This window comes from Lichenostomus cassidix, chromosome 4 (assembly GCF_008360975.1).
Source record: "Lichenostomus cassidix isolate B80296 chromosome 4, HeHo_3.0, whole genome shotgun sequence".
Taxonomy (NCBI): domain Eukaryota; kingdom Metazoa; phylum Chordata; class Aves; order Passeriformes; family Meliphagidae; genus Lichenostomus; species Lichenostomus cassidix.
In genome coordinates, this window is record NC_139484.1 from 53,182,949 (window position 1) to 53,209,881 (window position 26,933).

The 26,933-nt window shown below is 39.5% G+C and overlaps 1 protein-coding gene and 1 long non-coding RNA gene across 3 annotated transcripts in view; one reads left to right on the forward strand and one right to left on the reverse strand.

The window, feature by feature from the left end:
• The window catches only part of RBPJ (recombination signal binding protein for immunoglobulin kappa J region), a 150,738-nt gene that overhangs the window by 73,221 nt on the left and 50,584 nt on the right, over positions 1–26,933 (reverse strand). The gene's annotated exons all lie outside the window — the stretch shown is intronic.
• On the forward strand, positions 2,657–5,095 carry LOC146438491 (uncharacterized). Its single transcript, XR_014851800.1, has 2 exons — positions 2,657–2,756; positions 4,886–5,095. It is a non-coding gene; the product is annotated as an uncharacterized LOC146438491 (long non-coding RNA).

The window sequence follows — 26,933 nt, forward strand, 5'->3', positions numbered from 1 at the left end:
GAGAGAAAACAAATGCTGCCCAAAACAAAGCCACGGAGCTGGCTTGTTTTCTCCCTTCCCTGGTACTTCATTCCGTGAGCTATGACAATGTGTAGCAGAGTGAAACCAGACTATCATCAATAGTACCGACCAAAGCAGCATGGCTAGGTTTTATTTCTTTTACCTCTCTCTGCCTGGTCATAAGGTAGGGCATCCAAGAGGGGCACCAAGAGCTTAGAGGATGTGCCCGTGGTATGTTAATCTCCCAGCTGTTCCTGCTTGCGGTGCTTGTTCAGCATGACAAGAGATCTGGGGGTGCCAGAATTAAAGTTACAAAGTTAGTTACACAGCAGCTAAACTGGAAGTGGCTTCCCAAATGTCCTCACATGGCTTGTGAAGTTTTTAGTTCATGGGTCCAGCTCGAGCTCCTTCAAATTAAAATCCCCTGAAACATACACGGGGTGAACACAGCATCTTCAGCACCGTTTCACTCCAGATAGTTGCTCTTACTTGGTAAGGTAATGTGCAAAAATGAATAGTACTTGGGGGAGAGCACTGGCATCTACCAATTTTCTGGGAATTCTTCATAATTTCAGAAAGGTCAGAGAAATACACCATAAAAACTGAGACAGAAGAATAGAACTGTTGCTGTTAGTTTCAAGAAGCAATATCAGCCAGGAACAAAGAAGGGGGTGAATTGTGTGTTGCCCAAGTTGGAAATGGGTAAGCTCTATTTGTGTGCATTTACCTTTGAGCACTGCACTTTCATCATATTAAATGAGCTTATCTTTTTAAGCAAAGGAAGGCTTCTGTCCTGGTGACAGGGGTTTTGCAGTTAATAAAGCCTTCTTAAAAAATGCTTGTTTATCATTCAGATTTAAAATAAAATGCTTCCATTTGCTTTCTTAAGTTGATAGTTACTTTCAGTCTTCAGAAATTTTTTCTGTAAAATTACTACTTATGTAAAAAAACCCGTTTCTCCAAAGCAAACTTGATTTAAGCACGACACATGGCATCTACACAATCCCCAGTATTTAGATCAGTGATCAATTTTTCTTTCTCTGTAGGCAGTGTAGAACTGATTTTCTTGTGACATTTTTATTAGTGAGTTCGTGTGTGTTACAATTTTGAAAGAACCTACAGATGCTTTAGCAGTCGTAAAATGAGACCACCATCATGTCTCTGATCAGGAATCACCCACTGTGTAGTATGTTAAGAATGAGATGTTGTTTTCTTTTTTATTTCATCTGTTCAGTACCCATATAGCAGATAAAAACTGGTACCATGTTTTCAAGTTTACCATTTCAGATTTTTTTCATGTAAGTTAATTTAAAGCAAAGGTATCTTGCTTCATCTGTAAAATCTTAGTGGTATATTTTATGTTGTAGGAGTAGATGATAGCAAGGGCTGTAGAGGAACTACCAGCATGAGAAATAAACACGTAGAGATACCTCTCAAAATACTGGGCAAAAACCTACCCAATAGTTTTCGGAACTTCTTTTTTCCTTTTTATGTTTGTCTCATGGACTGGCTCTGCCTACATTAATGACTAATTCATCGTAACAGAAATGGATCACCATATTGAAGTAGTTAGTGCTGAGAATCAACATGTTTGTAATAAACATTTCAAGGATTTGAACTTCAGGCTACCTTTAACTTGATCCCTTGGATTGGCTCTTCTCACCATGCAAGCTGCCCAAAAGCTGCCCAAAGGCCCACTGGTTGGTTTGGACTTGTAACATCCTCACTGGAGTGCATTTCATGTGCACTGAGCAGAGCTTCTGGGTTAGCTCCCTGCAAAGGGAATTCAGTGCTTCTGTGCACGAAAACTGCTCTGGGAGCTGAGCCAGCGTGCAATAAATGGGAATAGTCAGGGGTGGAGTTTGTTGCAAAACTGCATTGCTGCTCTGAACCAAAATGGTAATATATAGGCAACCATACATTTTTTGTGGCTTTAGGAAGGCACTGCATATTTTTCTCCAGTGTGCAAACCGAGAAATTTTGCATGGTAAGGCTCAAATATGTATTTGTATATTTTTCTGGCCAGCAACCTCTGGTAAGTTCTGTGTGTTTGATGATGCAAACACAAAGCAAGCTACACTGAATTGTTATGTAAGCAGAGAAATCCTTACATGTGTGCTTTACATGCAACTTAGAATACTGGATTTTATCAAGTGATAAAAAGTGTGGTTCTCACATAAAAAATAGGAAAAATTGGTTTCATAGCTGCCATTATTTCAATTCTCAAAAAAAGAGAAAGGGATGGGTTTGCCAAATCAGGAAAACAGACTAATTTTCTGTGATCAAAGAAGGCCCTGTGCTACATAGGGTTTCAAGACAATGCTTAAAGAGTGAAAGAAAAAGGTCTGGAATCATGTAGGCTTCATTTAAAGCAATGTGCTTGATAGCATATCGTACAGTGAGGTATTGATTATGAGATCAGGAGTCAGAACTTCTGCATGCTAACTTTCACTTTGTCAGTGATTTCAGCTTTTGTCTAGTCATTACCATGCAGTTTCCCACCTGAGCAAAGGAACGTTAATGTTTCAAAGAGCGAATAGGGTTCAATACTTAACAGCTTACCTTTCTGATTTCCAGTTTGTTTATTTGAATGAATCATTATTTTGCTCTTTAAATGCTGTTGAATTTCATTTACTACTGCTGGCTAACTTTTTGCGCCGAATGTTTTAATTTTGATTAGTCACATTTATATGTGTAATTTCAGTTCTTTGGCTGGATTTCTAGAGCTCAGATAAGGTTCTTCTGCAGCTGCTGGTGTAAGTACAAAATCTAATTTCAGTTAATTCTTATGTATGTGTTTTTTGCATTTGTTCTCAACAAATGATCAGGCATATTTTGAGTGATTGCATGTTTGCAGAAAGCCAATAGAAAGGAATGCAAACTGAGTGGTAAAAAGTTTTTGATTGCAAAAAAAAAAAAAAAAAGGAGACTTCCTACTGCAGTGTACTCCAGTGACTTTGTGCTAATTCTCTTGAATTTCTTCCACAGGGGTTTGATCCATAAAGGGATTTGGTTACTTAAAATAGCAGTTATGTCCTAAAGTTCTTAGTATGTGCTATTAGAACTTCATCTCAGCTTTTGTTTAAGCTTTATAGAGTACACCCTTGTTCACACCACAGATTATACCCACAATCCACCTCTTATGCTGCTTTGCTGCTGGTCCAAGGGAATGGTGGTGCCTGAAATGAGGGGCACTGCAGGAAATTCAAGAAAATGCACTTTGCTGCCACTGATGTGCCTGAGCTCACTGAGAGTCTCCTTATTGTGATCTGGGGGTTCTTTTGCCACCTGTGATTGTGCATTTGCACATATCCAGAGCTATGTCTGTCAGTTTGCAGGTCACTGCTGTAAAGACCTGACAGATAGATCAGCTCTGGTGCAACGATGCACCACCTCTCCTAAGGACTGTGTTTGGTATCAGCACAGGAGCAGGAAAGATTTCTCCTTGTAAAAGTCTTCCATCCACTTTTGTGCAATATTCAGTTTGATCCATACTCTTGCTAATAATATTTTGAGGATAGTGTTCCAAACTATACTTTTTCCTATCCCCAGATGAGAGGCTAAGTTTGCCCAGAGAGTTGGAAGATGGCTGCTTCCCGGGGAGCTGTCAGTCAGCTGTGATTCCAAACTCCTAGTACGTCACACCCTAATTAAAACCAGCTTCTAGAATGTCTTTTCCACTCATGCCTTGAAATAACATTCTAGTTTAGGAAACTTTCAGACACAGCCATGCTCAGCCCCTTTCTGAGTCTGAGAGGACTCAAACCCATATTTTCCACCTTCTGGACATCCTCTGCCTCTGGGCACATTATCTCCCTTTTCTAGTCCTGGTCCTAGAACAACACAAGTGTATTTGTCTCCTCATAAGGAGATACTTGTGTAAAGTTTTCCATCTCAGTTTTGCTAAACCAAAGGTTTCCTGATGGTCTATGAATAGCTTCAGATCTAGTTTTTCATTTGAATTGGAGGTGATCCACAGGATTGTTTAGAGATATGGTCTCAGTTCCATCTGACAAAAGACCAGGAGCTTAATCTGCAAGGTGTTTCTGATTTTCTTCTTTTAATGAAATACAAAAAATGTAAATTATCTCCCCTTCCACCCCAGGTTTACTGCAAGAGCTGCAGGAATTATCACAACTGCATCTCTCAAACACATGATTTTTTTAAAAATTAGCAGGCTTTTAAAATTTCAATTTGGTCATCCTTTTAAAATTTGATCTCTAAAGAAAGCTTGCAGAACTCCCTAGTTAATGGGTCACCTGGTGTATCATGGAGATCAATACTCCTTACCCTCAACTATTTACCATTACATCCCCATTGCAAGTGACTACACAGAGACAGCTTAGGCTTTTACTTTAGCACAGTCCATACAGATTAATTAAAAAACAGGCCCAGTACAAATTATGCCAAAAGAAAAAAGTCCAAAGCATGAAAAAAAGTCAAAAAAAGAATTACATCATTTCCTTGTATCTTCCCTAAGGACAAGGAATTGGAGAGTATGAGTCAGTCTCAAGAAATGAAATAAAAACAGCTCAGCTTTTAGTGACTCTTTCTTGTTCTTACCTTCTGGAGCAGAGCTGGCCATCAAGTACAAGCAGTAGAAATCTGACTGCCTGATAGGTCTTAAAATGGGAATGAAGGTGCATCTGTAGATACCTTGGCTTTCTGATTTGTGACAAGATGCAGTGACCAAGAAAAGTGGGCTTGAGTATGGGTCAGCATGGCCTTGTGGATATCCCATCTCCTGCTGCCTACAGTCACCTACAAAGTAGATGTGCTCTACAGCTGTGTGTGAAATATTTTCAAAGTTCTGTGTAATAAGAAGAATACACGTTGCATGTCATTTTGGATGCTCAAGCCTCTTCTTTATGCCTCTCCTTTCCAGTCTGGAATTCAGAGGTGCTGTGAGGATGAAGCAATGGATGACTTATAACTGCTTTCTTGGTACAGGGACAGCACATTTTGTCTGTGACTTATCACTTTGGCATATCCATTTGCCATGTACTCACCTTGCTCTCTGTCCAACATCAGAGTTCCAAATATTCTGGCAAATTACATTTAATAAAAAACCCATATTTTCCTGCTTAATAGTTCAGTCTAAATTATCTGGAATATTAATGAACTTGCTACTGTGTCTAAATGGTATTGTTTACTTCTGCTTAAATAATGCTCAGAATAACGAAGGGTCAGCTGTTTGAGCCAGGGGTTCATTTAACATCATCTTTCACATTTCCTTTAAAATCAAGGGTATTCACAAGGTCTCTAAGGACACTTTGATAGACATAATACTGTATCATTTACATTGGTGAAGAAAACAAAAAAGGCAACACAACATATTTTTTGGTCACACTCTCCAGTGCCTGTGAAGTCTTTCAGGGATCAAACCTGGTAAGTTCCAGAACAACCCTGGAGCATCCCAGGTCAGAGTTTACAAGGCAGAAAGCTTAATTACCCAGCTCAAGTTTCATTGTCCCCCAGTTCCCGAGATATCATTTCAGAAGGAGAAGATTTGGGGTATACTTTTCCCCATATTTTTAGCTTTCTTTTGCTTTTGGTTTTTCTGTAATTTCAGTAATTTCTGGTCTCTTCTGTCTTTTTATAACATGTTTCATCCCTGTTTCAAATAGGTAGTTTGGTGAGCACAAAGAGTTAAAGGGCTTCAGCCAAGCTAAAAATTTGTATAGAACTGATGGAAGACTTAAGATAAGAAAGTAGGAAAGGCTTACCTGCAAGTATACATTTAATTTCCTTTAATAGTTTAGAGCCAAATCCCCCTGGGATTCATTTGACTGTGTCACAGTCTCAGTTTTCATTTAAAAATAAATCCCTCTGAAGAGATACTGATGGCCCTACTGGTACCTGCGTGTACAATGTGAAGCAATAGCTGTGAGCAATGCTGATGTGCATCATGAAATTCAACAGAGCTCAGTAGCTTCAGCGCTGCCTGACAACTTTATCAAATGACCTCATGCACTAGGATGAGAAAAACATATGAAGACCTCATTAAACCCTCCAAAACCTTGGCTTTTGCAGAAATGATCTCTTTATCTCTGTCAACCTATGAGGGGCAAATGGGAATGAACCATGGGATGGGTGTGAGAAGCCAGGACCACGCAATTTTCATGTCACGCTGTGCCTTGGGCAGAAGCTTCCAGTCATCTGACCCTGTCCTCAGCATCTGTTTCCCCGAATTGCAAATAGTTCCATTACCATCATGCTGTTTTATGTCCTGCAAATGCAAATTTGCCCTATGACAGATCCAGTCCTATGTCTGATGGAGAAGATTTCGCCATCCCATATTGTGTGTGTGCAGGTCCTACGTAAGCCTAAGAAAAACTTTCTGATGTGTACTACTGATTGTTTACATATGTTATCAGGAAAAAAAACAGGAAAGGAAAGCTGGCAGTTTACGCTGCCAAGAGACCTGGCAGTGGTTAGAATCACATTTAGATCACTTCCAGTCAATAGGCTTTGTTTTCATTTTTTAAAAACCCCTTCCTAGAAAGTTGCTGCACTGCTCTTTTTACTCTGCTACAATAAGTCCAGAGGAATACCTGCAATGGCTCCTGTCCTTACAACCAAAGCAAGCAACATCAGGAGATGTTTCCAGAGAAAAAGTGGAAGGTGTGGGAAGATACTGTGCTTTATACAAGTTCAAAACATGCGACGCTGCTTGGAGCTGTGATTATGGTTCTGTGTGACAAAGGTCTTTTAATGACAGTGAAGTCAGGGACTTGTGATTCAAATAAAAATTGATGCCAAAAGAAGATAAAGTTTGGAAACAGGGCATATTTCTCATCTTTAGGTCAAGCTCTGTGTTGGAACTAAAAGATATGAGCACTGGAGAACTGGGACTCAAGCTGCCTGTGTCTAGGAATTGCCTGTAGCAGAGAGAAGGGTTTCTTGGCCAGCTAAGCCAGAAGAGCTCACAGCTTCTCTGAAACAAAATACTAGAGGGAATAGATGCCAAAGCAAGTTAATTAGTGTGAAACTAAGTTAGTGTGTTTAAATCTGTCTTCTCTCAGCTATTCACATATACACATAATACTGGAAATTTTTATAAGGTTAAATAAAATTGCAAACTTACATCAGCATCTCAAGTACTACAATTCCAACTAGTCCAGGCCCAAGCCTTGGAAGTCCTTTACTACTAAAACAAAATAGTTCTCATAGGGGTAAGCATTTGGGGACTGAAGACTGCAGGTTTTGAAAATGCTGACTCATTTTACAATAACAGCCTTAATATTATTTCTGCCTGAAGAGATACTACTTAAGCAAAAATAAAATGTAAACTTTAATATCAGCATAAATATTAGACATTCATATTAGCATCATCCAGAGAGGAAAAAAAGAAGTTCAAATGCAAGCAGTCACAGAGATAAGGAGCTCTAGTACAAATTCCATGTGAGAAGATGCAGTATTATTGGTATCAAATTTTCTTCTGACATCTTAGTCATCAGAAGCACAAAGATGTCAATGAATGCTACAGAGGAAGTAGGGCAATGATAAATTCACTTCACATCCAGCATCAGATTCCAGGTGCAAAACCAAAACAGAAGGATTATTTTCTCTACACATGTAGAAAAGTGACAAAAGCTATCTGCTTTTGACATCTAAATGAGACACGCTGAGAACTAAAGTTAGCATCCTAGTTTTACTGTGTCAGTCTAGAGAAGGGCAAACCAAATAGCAGCTATTGGATGCTGAAGCAGCATACAGATTACAGCATACACTACTTTCCTCTGCCCTCCATGGTCACTTGGAAGTGATATGTCATAGGGTCATGTCAGAGGTTCTGGCTGTAGGTCACATGCCCTGATACAACATTGCAAGGCATAAGAAGTTGTCAATGATACAGGAAAAGCAAAGTAATACTTGTAGGCTCAGATATCAAAGGAAAACCACAGCTGAAAAGGAAACAAGAAATGATGCTATGAAGTCAGAACGTGGTGGAAGTTATCATCTTCTGCTGTGTTTTCCTTGTGAGAGGGACAAAGATGTTTTCTCCTAAAGGCTGGCAATGGTAGGACATTGGTGTGCAGAAATTTCATATTCCAGACCAACAGCGGTGAAAAAGAAAACAACCTTGAAATAAATGGACTTTCATGTCCAAATCTTCATCCAAAAGACCTAATCCTGGTCTCAGCTACTTCAGATAGCAACAGCCATTGGTGCCAGACTCCCAAACACACCCCTATCTTTGAACATTTTACAAGTTTGAGAGTAGGATGAAAAGTTGGATGAGCTAATTCTGGTTGAGGTCAACCTAGTTCCCCAAAGCAGACTGACTTGGAATATTTCTCAGTTTAGCTCTTCTGAAAGAACTGTCTGACTTCTTTGCAGAAGAAGATTGAAAGTGGACCAACACTGTTAATCATTCTACAGAAAAACCATCATCCTCCACCTTGATTTCACACTTATGACTCCTGCAAATGTCAAATAGACTGTGGCTCACAGCCAGCATATGGTAGTGGCACGAGAGCTTCTTTCCACTAGTTTCTTTAATTCACCATTTCCCTTACAGATCTGAAAAGAGGTGAATCAAAACTAATTGCTTGCTTAAGAAGTAATACTGACTTACTCATTAAACTTTGTTGTGGGACTGGGTGCAGGCACTTGAATGGTCTGGAAAATATGAAAAGAATTGGCTGGGGAGCAAAACCAGAGCTGATACGTGGTAATGGCAAAAACAGAAGTAGAAGTTATATAATAAAAGCAAATTCCTATTGAATGCCTCTTTGTCTTGCTTTAAAGAAATACAGAGAAGCACTCAGGATGTACAGATAACTAGGCAGTGTTTCTCACTGCAGAGCTTAAGGAAAGAAGGAAATGCTTCAAGGGTTAGTTCCTGACTATATGGAATATTGTTGGACTGAAAGCAGTCAGCTGGAGTTCATCCTGATAGTCCCCCAAACCATTTTATCACAAAAATGTTCTGTAATCAGTAAGAAGCAGTCACAGTATTTTCCCACCACTTTAATGCTTTGTAGGCACATGAGGGAAGGGGAAGAGTGTAAGGTTCATGCTGCACAATGAGCTTGGTCCATGTTTAAGAAAATGTATCTTGTGGAAAGAGAAAAAAAAGAACTATGGTGGCATGTGAACTTCAGCTCTTCCTCCTGCCTACTGATTATTTGTTCTATTTGTTAGGGCAATGTTGCTTGCATAGTTGTTCATATATACATCAAAGGAATAAAGATGAGTCAATAAACAGATGGATGCTACATGCTGTAATGTCTTTGCATCTGCTTCCACTGCTACATTACCAGCTGCGGAGAGACTCTAGAAGCATCAGTCCTTCTTCACAGGCTGATCACCAGCTTGGTGAAGACAGAAATTACCAAAGTAGGAAATTATAAGCATCAGAGTATTATACCTTCAGATAAACTTACATTGGCTACTTTCAGAGATAAGGGTATTGACTTGGCCTTCAAGCAAGATCCACAAGAATGCCATTTTAACATCTGCTTTCTTTTTATGCCAATCTGCATCTTAAATGGAATCACTGTATTTCAGTGTGATGTTTTGTAATGTTTTTTGATATAAATATTTCGTTGTCTCAGTGTAAGCATACAACTGCATAATCTTAAAAAAATAGATACTTTGTGCTTCAACTTACTTTGCAGTTTAGTTTCAGGAGTACAAGCACTCTCAGTTTGTATTCAGTTCCCACGATGAACTGCTCTACTTGGGTCCTTTGAACAGTGACATGGAAAAAGAATTAATTATAGTTGTAGTAAAGTCAAATGCAAAATGACCCATTGAGGTTTCTGGTTCAGGCAAGTTCTTACACTGTTGTCCTTCTATTAGTTCACTTCCAGCTGACACATGATATATAAATAGTTGTTAATGTATAATGACCCAGTTATTAGAAGGAAAATCTCAGTCTTGGCCATAGCAAGATAATTAAGAAGAGTAAGAAGAGTTTCCATTTTATTTTGTAGCATTAAAAGTCATGGGATTGATGGCATCACAGCAAATTACTTTTCTTGCATTTTAGAGACACATTTAATAACTCTGTGAAATTATGATGCAGTCTGAAGCATTTATATTTTCCTCTTACATAATGCATCCCTGTGGCCAAGATGGAAGAATTGGTTCAGAGGTCAGCTAGTCAGTTATTTTTTTTCAAAGAAAGTTAGAAAACTTTTCTATAAAATTCTCTACTCTGCTCTTGTGAAAGCCGACCTGAAGTACTGAATCCAGCTCCGAGCCCCTACACAAGGACATGGTCCTGCTGGAGCAAGCCCAGAGGAGGCCATGAAGATGATCAGAGGGCTGGAGCACTTCTCCTAGGAAGGCAGGCTGAGACAGCAGGGGTTGTTCAGCGTGGACAAGAGAAGGCTCTGGGGACACCTTATGGCACCTTCCAGAACCTGAAGAGGGCTTACAAGAAACGTGGAGAGGGACTCTCTACAATGGCATGTAGTGGTAGATTGAGGGGTAATGCCTTTATGCTGAAAGAGGTAGGTTTAGTTTGGATATCAGGAACAAATTTGATACCATGAGAGTAGTGAGTGAGCACTGGACCAAGTTGCCCAGAGAAACTGGGGATGCCCCATCCCTGGAAGTGTTCAAGGCCAGGTTGGATGGGGCTTTGAGCAGCCCTGGTGTAGGGGAAGGTGTCTATACCCATGGCAGAGGGCTTGGAATTTGATGACCTTTAAGGTCCCTTCCAACTCAAACATTCTGTGATTCTATGAAATCTGTCAGACCTGAAGTGCTCTTACCTGGTCTTGGTGGGCTGCAGAGGCATTGCTGTGAGGTTTCTGCCTAGGAGCCTGTGGTCCTAGCATCCACAGTTCCAGAACAGCCCACTGCCCAAGCTGTTCCTGCGGCCAGAAGGTATTTGGGATCCTACTCCAGCCAAGAGCAAGAAAGCCTTGAAAGCTCAGACTTTTAACTTTGTTTTGGCCTCCATCTCTATTGCAGTCAGCTTCCAACCCCAGCTCAAGCCAAAATTTGCATGCCTGCCAGGCATCCTACCACAGAGGGGGCTGCAGTGCTAATTCAGGTTGGCCTGGGCCAAGGATCCCAGGGTTTCCAGGCTCCCAGTCCACAGGGCTTTAAGGACTATACCACCTTTTAAAGATACATCTCAATCCAGTTTTAGAAGGCTCCAAAGCTGACATTTGTCTGAACATTTAGCATAGCCTTGGTTTCAGTGCTGTTTTCTCTACCTTCTGCAGTTAGCAGTGTATAGGTTTAGATGATTCTGGGGTGCTATGGTAACCAAACAAGGAAGCCCCTACAGCCACTGTGCTGGCTCAGATGAGTAGGTAAAACAGAGCACAGCATCACTGCTACCATATCTCTCTGCAGGGCTTCTGAAAAGAATTAAAAATAGCTTCCTGCTTTAGCAGGAAACTTCCTGTTATTTATATAGTCCTCTCTGTCCCCTAATGCAAGGTGTTAAATGAAATGTATTTAAATGAAATGTAGTGTATCAAGTATTATACCTCCATGAAGCTGAACAAATTCTCATTTCCATTGCTTCCTTCTTGTGGGTACTAAGAGTGGCATGAACAGAAAAGCAAAATGAGGAAGTTTTCGGACGACTGTTTTCTGCTAGAAATTCTTGTTCTTATTTTAAAATTAATTTTGGAATGGGAAAAGGGGGAGAGTCTTTTATGTAGTGTACCTTCATCACATTGCATATGCTTTCAGCTGTCTATTTTACCTCCAGCCAAGCGTTCAGAAATAGGGTCTTTAACTTTGCAGATATTTGAAGCTTCAAGGCTTCAAACAAGACCTGGTAGAGTATTATTGCTTTTGAGTGCTACAGTAGAAAAGAGCAGTGTGGTATGGCAGAATGAGACACTCTGAGACAGTGGGGCTGAAAACTAGGAGACTGTTATTTTTTAATATTTTAGTTTTCTTGGCAAGTATGTCCATCCCTTTATTGTCAGTAGGATACAGGCTATGACAGAGTGTTTGGAGTAGCAGGACAGAAAGTTCAGTGTAAGTTCTATTGCTGCAAACCATTTTTCCTGATACCAACTGCATCTGAAGGCGCAAAGGTACAAGCATGGGAATAAGAAAACTGGCTCCACAGGCAAACTGTTATTTTACTGGTGCAGGTCCAAGGAATCCAGAAAACAGCAAGAAGCAAGTGTCTGTGCTGTGGTTTTTATTTGGGGAGTGGAGGAATGAATTCAAACCAAGATAGTTTTCTTTTTCTGCATTACCACCTTAAGAGATTTGGTCATTTGGAAAAGCTGTGTATAGGTTCTTATCATTTTAAGTGATAAAAAAGAAGAAGAGTATCAAAAGTCTTGCAAAAGTGTGTGTTTCCTGCAAAACTCAGTCATTTATTCTCTTCCTTAGCAGCAGTAGATGGAACAAATCTTTCCAAGCTACCGAGGTGCAGTAGGTTTTTCTGCTGAATATTTTTGTTGCACCTCCCCAGCTGTTTTGACTTTTGAGGTAAAAGTGGTTTAATTTTTCAGATCTGTTAGGATTTGGCCTTCATGTTTTGTTTTCCTTTTCCTGTGTTATTGCAGACTTGTTCCCGTCTTGCTTACTTATTGATTGGCAGCCAGATAATGACACTCAAGAAGACTTTTTTTGCCATTATTTTTTTAGGAATGTTTTTTCCATGGTAGAAAAACCAAAGGCAGTGAAATTGAGTTAAAAAGTTTAGCATTCACAAGCTTTGGTTTTGTTCAGAATAACTTTCAATTTTCTCGCTTCAAAATACAAACAGCCAGAACTGTTTTAACAACAATGGTGTAATAACTAGTCCCAGATTTTGATCCCATCCCATTTGGTCCCATCCCATTGATGTCCAGCCTGCTTTTAATTGTCTCAGTGTTATAAAAGTAAATTCAAAAGTTTTGAATTAGCAGTGTTTAAAGATCTGTGCAAATCTGGAACTCATAAGGCTTATACTGAATGTTTGTTCCAGAAAGTTAAGGCCATGTCAAAGTATATTCATTTGTGGCCATTGCAACCTTAATTTTGGTCTGAATTGACTTTGTACAGAACTGAAGAAATTACATATGATGTTAAGAGAGAAACCAAGCCCAGAACTCAAGAGGATGGACAATGCTAGATGTGATCAGGGAAATAGAGATGCCTGATTATGTAAGAGTGGTGAGGAAACTGTAACCATATTGCTATAAAACAACACATAAATGAAGGCACCAAACGGATGGGGTTGGTGTACTTTTGAGAATTGTGCATTCAGAAAGTATTGCTAATTTGGGTTGCACAAGAGCTGGAAAAAGCCCATATGAATTTGTGCAGCCACCTGCCTAAAGTCAAATGAAAGTTTTTGTGCAGCTAGGCAGACAGAAAGGAAGATGACTAAAAGTATTAAAATGAAGCAATTCAGCTTTCCTATTACAGCTAAAGATATAAGGCACAAAGTGAAAGAATAATCAGGGAGAATTTGAACCTAGTAATCATTAGATCAATAAAAAAGAATTTGTTTAGGACAACTGGGAACTTAAGAATGTTAAAGCAAGCACAAAAGTTTTTGTTTTGGCCAGGAATGTCTGGAAAGGGAAAATAATTTTTTTTCTAATGTCAGCAGAAAACTTTGTCTAAATGTCAGCAGCAAGAAGAAAATGTGAAATCATCAGCAAAAAGAAGCATTTATCATTCCTGAACTTCCATGTCACCTCTGGCAACTTCTGGGAACAAGCTTTTCTGCAGGGAATAGTATGAATATTTACAGGCAATAGATTTCAAATATTTTTAAACATCTCCCTGAAAACAAAATATATCATTGGATGTCCACTCCAGAATGGCCTTCTGTATCTGAGAGAAGAAAAAGTGTGAATACTACAACTACTTTTAAGCAAGATCCAGAAAGATTTTCAAAAAAGCAATACTGAGGATGGTGGGGTTTTCTGGTTTTGCTGTAGAGACATAGTTGAACCTAAAATGCTGAAAAAATGAACCCAATGCAGTCTTATAAATCACAGTGACAATAATCACTGTGGAACATATATGTAGCATTCAGTTTAAAAAAATTAATCAGGAAAAGGTAGACAATCTCATAACAGGTTATTAACAGATAAAGGTGAAAATCCTCCCCTGGTCAGTGTAGTGATGCTCTGGCATGTACCCAGTCCAGCACTGCTTGCATCCATATAGCATCTTGCATATGTAAAGGCTGGAAAATGACAGCAGCAGCTCATCTCCTTCAAGCATGTGAAACTTTCAGCTGAGGCCCTCACAGTGCAAACCACTCAGTCTACAAGGCAGCTTAAGCAGCCACAGCAGGAGACTGATTGCCCCCTACCAGCCCACCTGGCTGTAAGAGCCCCTCGTGCTGTGAAATGCCCCTTGTGACCAGTCCAGTGTGACAGCTTGTGCTCCACTCTGTCCCTTGCATTCTCAATGCCTGGGGGTATCTAAGGTGCTGCTAGGTGCCCTTCATGGTACTACACCCTACTCCTTATTTGTAGGTTTAGGCAGACTTCTGGGCTGAGCTTGATGGAAAGCTTATATGATGTTGGACAGAGGTCTGGCTCTGCTGGCAGGATGGAGGAAGAGGTCTTATCTTTGCTTGCTCTAAACCCAAAACAAGTTACTCCTAATAAAGAAAATATGTTTGGCCTGCAGGTAGAGACTAGGGGTGAATAGGTATTTTTTGTATTTTTCTGCTTACCAAGGTCTGCTTTGGAGCTACACAAAAATAGTTAGGTTGACAAAGGTTTTTCTTTCAGAAAATGTTTGAGTTTTTTTGTAAATTGTGACACTACCTGCCTGAAAGGCATATCCTACCACAGAGTCTATGCTAGAATTGTGATGAAGCCTAAACCCATGACCACAATAAGGCACAGTGTCTGCAAGAACTAGACCTGTCTTCTCACAGTGTTCATCAGTAAATAGTGCAAAGTCCTTTTTTTTTTTTTCCACAGAAAAAAGACAATAGCCTTTTCGTATTTTTGTACCAAAATTTTTCATCTTACAACCTGATTAGCAGATACTGGATTGCATCCACCATGGCTTTTTTTAAGGGAGACTACTTCAGAAAAAGATAAGTGAAACTAATGCAATTTGCATCACTTTTGTGATGATCAGAGCCGTGCCTGTTTACAAACCCAGGAGTTTTAAAAAGACAGTAAGAAAATGGCACAAAAGGGTATTTAAGCCGCTGCTCTCTGTTGTGCCACAAGATAAAGTACGTGGAGGCACAAAAATGAACTGCTAGGGTGCTTCAGAGACTGTCTCGGGCCACTGAAATGGTAAAAGTGTGGAGATGGCAGCAGTAGCTCCACCCAGTGCAATGAATAAGCAGAATTTTTAGCAAATAGGCACATGTGTTTTTTACTGGAAATTATAATCAGCTCCAACCACTTCACCCTCAAGCTAGGAAACCAAAAATCCTAAAGGAAAAAGCAAAGCAGCAGCCTCAGAGTATCATATAAGCCTGTTAAAAACCAGCCTACACTATGTCTCCAGGAATTTAAAGACTATGAAAATAAACAAATTTTACTATTCAATTTCTAAGTAAAAGGCTTCACCATTACCTAAAGCCTGGCCAAGGCTAGATAGCAGTATGCAGTAATATTTAAATAACACCTTCACAGTGCTATTAGAGCACTGATGGTAACTGAAAACTTTGAAATTTGCAGGTCTCATTTACTGAGGTTACTGAAGATTAGTTGAAAACTTGGCTTTTTGGCCTATAGCCTACCTGTCTAAATACCTGAAGTTCTTATAGGGTGTCTCACAAAATGAAGCCCAGATTCTGGAATGTAACCCTTTACTTGAATTGTGAAAATCTTAAGAGAGGTAAAGACTTGCACTTCCTGTTCTGGGTTTGTGTAGTTCTGGACATATTATTACCATGGAAAATTCAGGAATATTTGAGAGGTTCTGCTAAAGAAACATCTAAAGGAAAATCAAAAGTCAAACAAATCTCATGCCTATGCAATGTTTCAATGGATTTATAATTATAAAACCCACGATCATGGAATTCTGAACCCAACATAATTTTTATTTTGATGGATTGGAAGACCAGACATTTTTATCAATGAACAGGAGGACCTCCAAATTTCTTTTAATCATACTGCATAGTTATCTTTCCTTAGTCTCAAACTGAATTTAAGTGATGAAAAAAAATCTGAAGTACCGTTTTTTATTATAATATTTGTAAAGAACCTTTTTGTGTACATATATCACACACATATGCACATGTGCATGCACTCACGTTCTCTTTGCTGTCATTTCACCATTAGGTTCTATATAAAAACTGCAGAGGTTCTTTGGATAGCTTCTGATGGCTCAGAATACCCACTGAGACTGAAAGCAAGCCAGAGTTTCTGGAAACCTAAATCCTCTCATTTTAATAGTTTTGCAAATCCTTGGCATTTTGCTTTGAACTTTAACCAAGAAAAGTTATATCTTATAAACAATGGCATTTGTTGATTGGATGAAGGACTAGATCAATATTGACTTTGGCAACTTGTTTTGGCTGGGTTTGCGTGAAGAAATATGCTGGTTGTGGTGTTAAAAAGTTATGTCAGTTCCTCAACATGTGCCTCTTTTTTTTGGAGCATTGCCTGAAAAATAGTTTCCAAAGTTACTTCCAGAAGTTAACCTAGAGGCTATCTGTTATTGTGAGCTAACAACAGCCTTCTGCTGAGCTATCAGCGTGTATGAAATAAAACCATTCAAGAAGGCAGATTAGAGACAGATAAAAGAATGGATTTCTGTTTCACAGAAGTGCTAAAGCATAGGACCCAATTTTTATTCCCAAAGAGCCTGATTTACACTATTCTTGCAATTTAAAAGGAGCTGTAAAGACATGAAGTATTAGCAACAAGATTTTAGGCACTCTGAGAATTACCTAGTTGACACACAGCAAAATATGAGCCGTAGGATGTACATGAATCAGTTTCAAGAGCAGCACTGGTAATGAACGAAAATGTATCTGTTAGAGAAAATGTGCCATTTTCATTTCAAAGTTTCCACTGAGACAGAATCCACTGCAAACTGATAAATTTCTACAATTATCATCACAGCTAAAGTTTTTGTCTGGTTTTGAATTCAGTTTTTCTAGTTGCAGCTTCCAACTCTTTGAGCCTCTTATACAACTACAACAAGAAAGTCACATTGAAAGTGTCTATTTATACATCTATCCATCTACCTACTGATCTTCCATTTCCTGTAGATGCTGTTAGTTCACATATCTTTCTCCTCTCGTGGTGCTCAGCCCTCTGATGTATTTCCAGAAAGCAATCATATCACATCCCAGACTTTTTTTTGCTATGATAAACAAGACAAGCTCCTTCATGCCTGCTCTGCCAGAGCAATTTTCATCCAGGTGCCTGCTTTACTCATGCACAAGTCTGAATTCTCAAACATGAGTGAACAAATTTTCCAGATAGTATCTTACCAATATTCTTGACAAATACCACTAATATTTTCCCATTAAAAAAACAAAACAAACCCCCCCAAAACCAAAAAACAAACAAAAAACCAACCAAACAAAAACAACAAATAAACAAACAAAGAAAAAAAAAAGCCAACTTTCCTCACCTGATTAATTCTGAGATTACTTGTCCCTTTTTGCATTCGTGTTGCATGTTAAAAAAAAATATTTTCCAAGCCCAGTCCATGATACTAAAATCAATCCAGACTTCTTAATCACCCAGAAATTTGCAGGTGACTTGTCTGCTATGTAGTCTTTTGTCTGGCTTCTTCCCTAATGCAGTGCCTTTGATGCAATAGTGTCATAGCCACTGAGGACAGAGCAGGCCTTCAGCCAAAGCCCATCTTGCTCAAGGCAGTGCCTGCACTGGATTCAGCAGAAGCAACAGTTCCCTCCACAATCATCTCAGTTGGACCAAACCAGAACTGTTGGGAAAAACTTTATTTTCTGTTGGACTTTTAGGGGAGGCCTCAGATCACATCAAGGTCTTGTACTTGTTTCTATTGGGTCAGAAAGCCCTTTATGGTCAAATTATTTCTTCTTCAATGAGTGCAACTTGCAGACTCTCTCCTAACTTTATTACATACTTAATACATAGGTTGAGCTCCTTTGAGTCTTTGCATATCTTCTAGTTGTTCAACCATTGCTTTGGATCCTCTTTGAGTTCCCTCCATTTTTTTTGAGCTCAGTCTTGAAAGGTAAAAACAAGAACTGCCCTACTGTAGAAGCTGTTGAAGCTATGCCAGCTACAGAAACTCCCAGCCAACTCCATCACTTGTCTTCTCAGGTTGGTGTTTTACATACTAAATTCCACCGCTTAGCTCCACCCTCCTGCTAAGAGGCCAAAATAATCAATGAGATTATCATTCATCCTTAAGGTCCTCATCTAAGGCCCACAAATATGAGACATCTTTTTCCTAGCCATGCATGTCCACTGGCACACACACACACATGCCAGGTCACAGTTCAGAGAGATTCAGATGCTCACTGCCCACCTAGTTCCTTGGAGGGATTCATGGGCAGGTGGGAGCCAACACACACTTTAGCCACATGCTTGAACTGAAGAACTAGAAAATGGCCACCTTGAGGTGCTTCACAGCATGTACCTCCTTTACAATATAAAATATCCACAGAGACATTCAGACTCTCTTTTGAGGCCCAAAACTGTAGCCATATGTCTTACAGAGCAAAAAAAGCTAGAAATAGAGAGTAAATACTTAGTCTTTTCACTTTGTGATATGAGATTTTTCAAAACTAGTCATGAAGGGCAGGCAAAATGTAAAATTACATTGTTCTGGTTTTTTATAGTATCAGGCAGGGGCTGTTAAATTAGCAATTCTTATACAAAGGCCTCTTCTCTAGAAAATGTATTGCTAAAAGAGCTATTACAAAGTGGATCAGAAGCAGAGTAAGTGCAAAAAAGGTTAAGAGTATGTTTAAGTAGTATGATATGCACTTGCAAGACTTTTGTTGGATCTGGTTTACAGTATCAGCTTGCAATGATCTTGCAGCACTTTGACCTCCTGAGTTACAGAACTGACAGTCTCCTGCTTTATCCCCATTCCTCTGTACCCCTCTGGCTTTTGGGCTGAACTTTGTCTTTTTAGCTTGAAGTAGAAAAAGGAACTTACTCAGCTTTTTCATCTGAAATTCTCCAGCTACCTAAAGAGCAGACTTCCTGGTTCATGTATGGAGCAGGTCATATTCCTCTTTCACTATGACTGTCAGGTCTGTCATATAACCTCCAGAAACCTACTGCAGAGAAATTCAGACAGATTTTAGAGAAGTAGTTCACTTTTGCTAAATATAAAAGGGCAGGGACTTGCTTTCAAAGACTCAAATTTTGCTTTAAAAGTGATCTTATTAAGAGAAGGAAAATGAGTCAGTAGCATGTGGAGCATACATTATGTGTGAGACATCTTACGCACGCAAGGGGAGAGGGGGTACAGAGAAGAGTTTCACCTGCACTTTTAACAATCTTCAAAAGCTTTTTTTGCCTTGCCTTGCAGGACTGCATATTTCTTTGTTCATATACAGAGCCATTGGATATGTGTATCCAGTCTCCTAGCTGAGCAAGCACCTGAATGACATCCTCCTGTCCAGTGTCACTTCTTTGAATGGCACTGCCAGTACGGTCTACCAGTAGAAACATATGAAATGGTCAAGTTCATCTGAGTTTCAGGACATATCCCACCTCATACCCTGCTGTGGTAGCAGCAGAAAAAGGAAGTGGCTGGAAAGCTTCTGACCCAGTCAGCTTTCCTCTGCATTTGAGGCCTTCTGTAACTCACAGAGCCCCAGCACCAGCTCTGTGATAACTCTGTCTCTCCTGTTTCTCATCATCCGTCTGGACCGTTGTGCTCTTCAAGCAAGGATGTGACTAATAGGAAGAAAACAGGATAAAAGCAGGACTGTGCATAAAATTATGAAATCACATGGCTATTTGGCACTGATGAGGTTCAGAAATTACAAAGTTGTCAGAGAGAGAGATCTGAGATACTAGACAGGTCTAGTAACCTTTACAGGAAACGCCCACATGCTCTTCCATGGTCTAACATTTTCTCCTTTACGTGTGTGCATGGCAGGAGGAAGCTATTACTGCTTTCGTTTTACACATGAGGAGCAGACACTCAGTGCTTATAAGTAAGAAGCCCAGTGCAGGGACACATCAACCCAATCCAATCCTGTAGCAGCAAAATGGGCACTGGGAAAAGAACAGCCATGCTTGCTTAGCGAATCAGCCCTGCTGGAAAGCAGCTTATGCCTTGATAATGAGATTATCCTGCTTCCAGAAACCAGGATTTCTCATTCAGGGATTCTCTTTTAGTATCTGAAATTTGGCTTAAGAAGTTGTCTTGGTATGAAAAGGTTTAGAGCTGGCTTGGTCATCACTGCATGGAAAGGTACCCAAAGGAACTGAAAGGATCATCCAAAAAAAGTAGTGAAGACTTTCAGAGGAAGCTGGGGTAGAAAAAGCAACTGTAGCCACATCTGTTTGCCAAACTAACCCCCAAACTGATGAAATGTCTGCTGTTCTGCCAGTGGCTATGGAGACTCTCACATGAAAAAGCTTTGACTTGGGCTCCTGGGTATGTCAATGGCTCCACTGAAATTATACTACTGTTTTCATAAGCTATTTATTTCCTGTTAATACCTTGGAAAAATTCTTAGAAGAGACTTAAAGGAAGACAGTATTGCAACTTGGCAGGTTCACTTCAAAATTCATTAGTGCTCTTTTTCTATTTTCCTTTGCAGAGCTCTGCTGCCTGTCATCAATAGTCAAGGGGAGAGTTTGGGGGTGTTTCGTTTGATTCTGATTCTACAGAGGAAAATCCTATTGGCTTCAGTGTTTTGGCCTCAAAACAATATTGAATTTCCCCTAGGAAGCTACAACTTTAAAATATTCTGTACTGATACATTTTTAAGTTTGCCCAGATGTAAAATGTTTGCATGAAATAACTTCAGTTTTTGAGTACCTGAGACAAAAGATTTCCTAATTAAAGAAGATACATTCTGTATTAGTGTTTCCTAACCACTGTGATTCAATCCATATGATAAATCTTTTTTCCTTCTGTCACGGATTACAGAGATCATTCAGCCATGGTGATTTAACATAATGCCATGCTGCATTTGTACAGAAACACAGGGAGAAGCACAGGGAGATTCCAAAGGGATTTTAGCGACCCCCATCTAACACAGGATTTTTGAATAACATTACTTGGGCATAGGGAAAAGAATTTCCTTTTGGCAGTTTTTTTTCTCCAATGAAAACACAAAAAGTGGAAGTTAGATAGTACTGTTATTAGAGCTTTGTTGCAATGAAAGAAAAAGGGGTGTTCACAACAGCATGGATACAGCAGCTGAGAGACAGCTCCTCTGCTAGACCTCCATTTGATCAGAATCTTTCCTACATTTAGCTCTTCATAGAGCTGATTCCTCACTTGGACCATGCCTAGCACATCCCACTTCCTTTTCTTAGAATTCTCTGTATCACTGGGAGTTTGGGAGGGCAGAGAGCGAGTAATGAGTTCAGTGTTGAGATTTTTGTGTTTTAAGTGCCAGTTACTAAGGAGATGCTTGGAAACTTTAAGGTTTGCTCTGTGTGGATTTCTAATGGAAATAAAAAGATGAAGATGGAACCTGTCAGAAAATCCACAAGCAGAAAAAGCCACCTATACTTGTCCTTGGCTGCAACCTCAACGGAGTAGGAAGCATCAGAACACAGCAGTTCTGTTTCATGCACTCACTCGAGCCAGGGAAAAGTGTTAATATTTTCATAGAAAACATTTCAAAATTATCTCCCTTCTGCAACGGCTTTTGGAGTCTCAGGTTTTTTTCTGGTTTGTGTTTTTTTCCCTTGCTCTCCTTCCATTTCACCTTGACTGGCACAAGAGAAGAGAGCAGAAAGGTGGCAAGTGATCTAGCTAGTTAGATACATAGATAGGCATCTTGCAGTGACAGGGCTATAATGTGACTTAAGCTGATCAGGCCTGTTGAATTGAAATTTAGTTTTCAGATTTCCTCCCATAAACCCAGCACCTGCCAGACTTGTGCTTCAGTCCTTGTGACTGACATGCTGTGCTGAAGGCACTCACTGTGCACATCACTGTGCACAGGCAGCTGATGGTACAGTGTGACACTATTTGCTGCCCAGCCAAAAGAATGTGCTCCTGCTCCGTTGCAAGCACAAAACAGAGTTGTCTTTAAACAATTTGGTTACTCTTTTGACTTGCATTTGTCACCTGTATATGTTGAATTGTAACTTGTTTCCATTTACTTCTCCTTTATGTTGTGCATAGACAAAGCATCAGTAGGTCCTTGAACAGTTCCCAATTTTCATTAATAGTTCTCAATTTCTGTTCCTAAGTAACTTTGTCCAGTTACTTATGGTTTAGAGAACTGGCTCACTCTTTTCCTTTAATAATTTCATGCAGTATTCTGATTGCATAAGGTAACGAAGTCATAGAGTGCTCTCTTCCTCTGTAAGATTTAAAATAGAACTGCTATTTTAAGTCACCCCTCCCGAGTGCAAGTCTTTCTGTTTTTAAAAGCTGGTTCTTAGTTTTAGGTTCTCTTTTAGAGTTCAACATTAGATACCTTGCAAATCCCAACTCAAGTCACACAAGATTTTTTTTTCTTCTTAATGCTACCAAATAGATGCTCTAGAGGGTGGCTATTTTAATTTCGGAATTGTGTCACTGAGGCAAGCAGTGTAATAAAACCAGCATTAAACCTTGATGAACTTCAGACAAGTTTGAAAAAAAATAATTTCTTAACAGAAGTCTTCCTAGTCTATGTTTGGACTACCATTTAAATGGCCAATAAAATTTTGGCCATAAGCCCGCTTCCCTCTTCTCCCCCACCTCCTTCTCCTACTGCTGCAATTTACAGAAGCAAAAAGAGGAAATCTGCTGATGACATTTTTCCAACTGAAGAACCATTTTTGCTTAGTGTTCCCTGTAGTGTTCTTTGCATAACATCCTCATTTGTTACTCTTTTTTCACTTGATGGCAGAAAGAACTGGTTGCTGCAAGCCTTGGTGTGCCCATGTTAGCTTTCCTGCAGAGAGCAAGGCCAACATGGAGGCTGAGGCCCCAGCTGCACAGTTTTTGGCCAGGGTTCCAGGTAGTTCCCAGTGCCCAGGCTGAACCCTGTTGTATCACACATTCACTTTGGTGAGTACTGGATACACTGCCGAGGGCATGGATAATGTCTTAAAACTGATTCTGTTGAGACTACTGTCTGAATATATCCTTAAGTTATTTCTGCTTATCACAAATCTTTAAGGAGAAAGGCAAGTGACACTTCCACAGTGACACCACTTCCACAGTGACACTTCCACAGTGACACCACTTCCATCAGATGTTCACAAGGTATCTTGCAGGATATTTTTGAGAGAGGAATAGGCCTTTAAAAACTGACAGACCACTATCCCAGAAGCTGTAGGACTGCTTGGCATATCAGCATTCAGTGGCCCTTTCCTGATAACTGACAATATTTGATGTTTTAGAAGACAATGAAAAAGTCTTTGTAAAACAATAGCTTATTTATTTTTAAGGGAAGCTAAAAGTGACTAAATCGTTGGACCAAAACCACTAATCCAAAACTGACAAGATATATTGCATGGAATATCAATGTCCAAATAACAAAAGTCTCCCTCTGCCTGTTATATAAAATACTTTATAAAGTCAGGAAAGATTATAGACAAAATTACTAAAGAATTCAGAGAAAAATGCTTGCTGAGTGAAATGCTGGGAGAGATTACATTTTAAAAATTGGAGAAATGTTCCAAAACTGATGAGCAGGAAATTTGGCTTACTTGGCAAACAACAAAAGAATAATCCTATTTTGCTTATTGCACTTTTGTGTCGGTAATTTGATTCCAAGAAGGCTGAAAGGAGCTAGATTTACCTTTGTAGCACAAAATGCCCACCATATGCTGGGACTTGATGATTCTTTATGGCATTATTGAACCTTAATTCTCTTAATGCTGAGATGATGTGGGCAGAGTTGACGGGAAGGATCCAAAAGATAACCCCATTTCTACTAGTTTCTGTTCACTTCTGAATTATATCCAGCATGTCAGGCTCAGGTTACTGTTCCTAGCCTCTCCCTGCTATCTTGTTTTCCTTCTTCAATTCAGTTAATCTTTCTCTATTCTTGCCATCTGTTTAGTTAGTCTATCTTAAACTGTTTCTTTTGCAACAGTGCTGCAACCCTGCAACCAGCAAGATAACCAAGAGCACTGCCTTTGGCATCTCAACACTAGTGTAAATTTGCCAGGTCTCAGAGTGGCTGATAAGGCTTTCTGCAACATTTTTACTTTGTCTAGCAGTAAACTTGGAGGAAGCAGAATGAGAAAAATACTCTGTTTCTGTTTTGCTGTCCTATTCTCCCTCTCTTAGTATGTTTTTCTGTCTTACGTTGTCCTCAAGAAACTAGGAGTCAGTTTTAAGTAGGAGTAGAAAAATTATTTCTTATCTGTTCACCAAAGGGACAGTTAACACCATGAAGATTCAGGACAAGGGAGTAAAGGAACATTCACCAGAACTTGCTGCAGCTAAATGGAAAGGAAAAAAGAAGGAGGTTTAACTCCATTTCCTTCTTCGCCCAGGTCTCCAAAAATGTCGAAGTGGTTTATTAGTGGTGCCTGTCTGTCATCATGTCATAAAAGAAAAGGTCATGTTAACACCTGTGAATCTCTATGCCCAAGTGCTTCATTGAAAAGAACTCTGAGCAAATGTCCCTCCTCTGCTTCTGCCTTCTTAATTGACTGCCTGTTATTGCTGCAACCAATGCACATGGTAGAATGCATGCTTCTGCCTCAATATGATACTTTAAAAAGCAGTTAAATGCTCTGGCATCTTCATAAGAAAATTTCCCACCCTCAGATTATCCATGATGAAGGGGACAGAACTTCTCAGCCACTAAGTGGCATTTTATGGCAATGGAAATTTGGCATTTATACCTATTTCAAATATGTTCCCTTGAGTCTGTTTCCTTTTAGAGAACACTTCATTTTACTTACTTTTTCATTGAGCTCTGCTGGTGACAAAATGAAGCAAGGAAGGCTGACTGGAAAATTGGAATTCCGTTTCATTAAACTGCTTCTAGTTTCAAAATTTTTTTCTATATTCATGCAAATGCAATCCACGACCTTTCCACTGAAAACAAAGCACAACTCTGTGACAAAGCCCCCAGAGAAGGTTCACAGTGGCTGCACTCCCCAGGAAAAGACAAGAGTCCTCTGGAGAGCTTTCACTAACCAGACTGGGTTTGGAAACTTGGTTTTCCATAGCTGGGAGAAAGCCAAGGCCTCTCTCTTAGCTTGTCTCTCCTTCCCTCCATATATCATCTGGAGAAGCTATTTTGCCAAATTTTGGTGAACTGACATTTCAATATTTGACTGCTGCAACGAAATGACATTTTCGGACAAAAAAAGAACTGTCAAAAGACTCTTAAGATTTTATAGCTGAGTGCCCAAAAAACGTCCTCTCTATAATTCATTACTGTATAATCTTTTGAGAAAAGAAGCAGCTCTCTAAACTTTTCTCTCATCAGTTGCACTGAAAACAGCACTCCAGTCTTGAAGCATAAGAATCAAGTCTTTTATGCACAACTTTGATGACAACACAAATGTAGAAAAATAAATTGTCAGCACAACATTTAAGTAAGCTAAACTGTACAACAAACCCAACTCATAAACAAAAATCAGTCTCACTTTTCTTCTGAATCCTTTCTATTTATTTTTCTGCAGTAATACTTGCAGGGTTTCATATACATAATTTAGCATGGAAGAAAGAATGCCAACAACTGAGCTGTAGGTGAAGCTTGGGACAGAGACAGTAAAATGAGATCTTATTGTTGTTGAACTGGCAATACGGCCTGTCGAGTTCTGAGAGCAGAAAATATCCCCTCAAGTGTACTGGGACATGCTTTAATCAGCATAAAATGGAACTGCCTCTGAAAACATGTATCTCACCCTTGAGGCAGTTTATCCTTCTCTTTCCCACCTTCTCTTTTCTATATGGCCCCTTCCCACATGAAGAACAGGATAGTTTCAGCTATTCTTATCCCTTGATCTTTTTCATCATGTGTGACAGGAAGAATGGATGGATCAGAACCGGGAACGAGTAGGCAGCTGGAGATGGATAGAACAATATTTTTTATTGCAATGGTGATGTCAGTTTAAACTGGATTACAGCATTTCCTGCTACCTGGTAGTTTCTGCAGATAAGGTCACCATGAATTTCCCTATAAAAGTTGGGTTATGTGGAGATCTGTTTTTTATGCCAATTGCCCCTCTGTGTTTTCAGTACAACAGAACGGAAGAATATTTGGACCATCCTGAGAACACCCATTTTTCTGAAACAGAGCAGATGGCCCTGAACTCTTTTATAGGTGCTTGGCACCCCCCAGGCCTGGGCTGGATTATATCAAAGGTAACCTGTCTGGCACACGCAGCACAGAATGTGATGGACAGAACAACACTGGATTTCACTCTCCCATCAGAATTTGGATGATCCACATACCTATTATTTCTTCAGCTATTGGGAGTTACATGCCTAAATTCTTCATATTAAGAAAAATAGACCATTTTATTGACTAAACATTATTGTTCCTCTAAAAAACACACACACAAGGCATAAATGAAGACAAACTGTTAAGTAATTTGCAATATTTTGAAATACTTATATTCATACCATGCTTGTAAACTTTTTTCACTGGAATACATTTTGCATTCATTAACAAATGTGCTATTCCATTTAAGTCAATTGGGGCTTCTCTGGTGTATCCTAGAACAGAATTGGAGCCAAGATATGTATCTTACTCAGTTCATTAGACTCTCCAAAGCCGTAGATTAAATAAGCAAGTATGTCAGTAAATCTGTTCAGCATTAAAATGATACAAAATGTATTTTTCTTCTTCCAACTAAATAGTTTTCTTCAAATTTAAACCAGATGGAAACATAGTGAGTTATCTGAGATGAGCTCATCTGGACTTCTGAGTGGAATGTCCGACATTTGGTCACACATCTTGA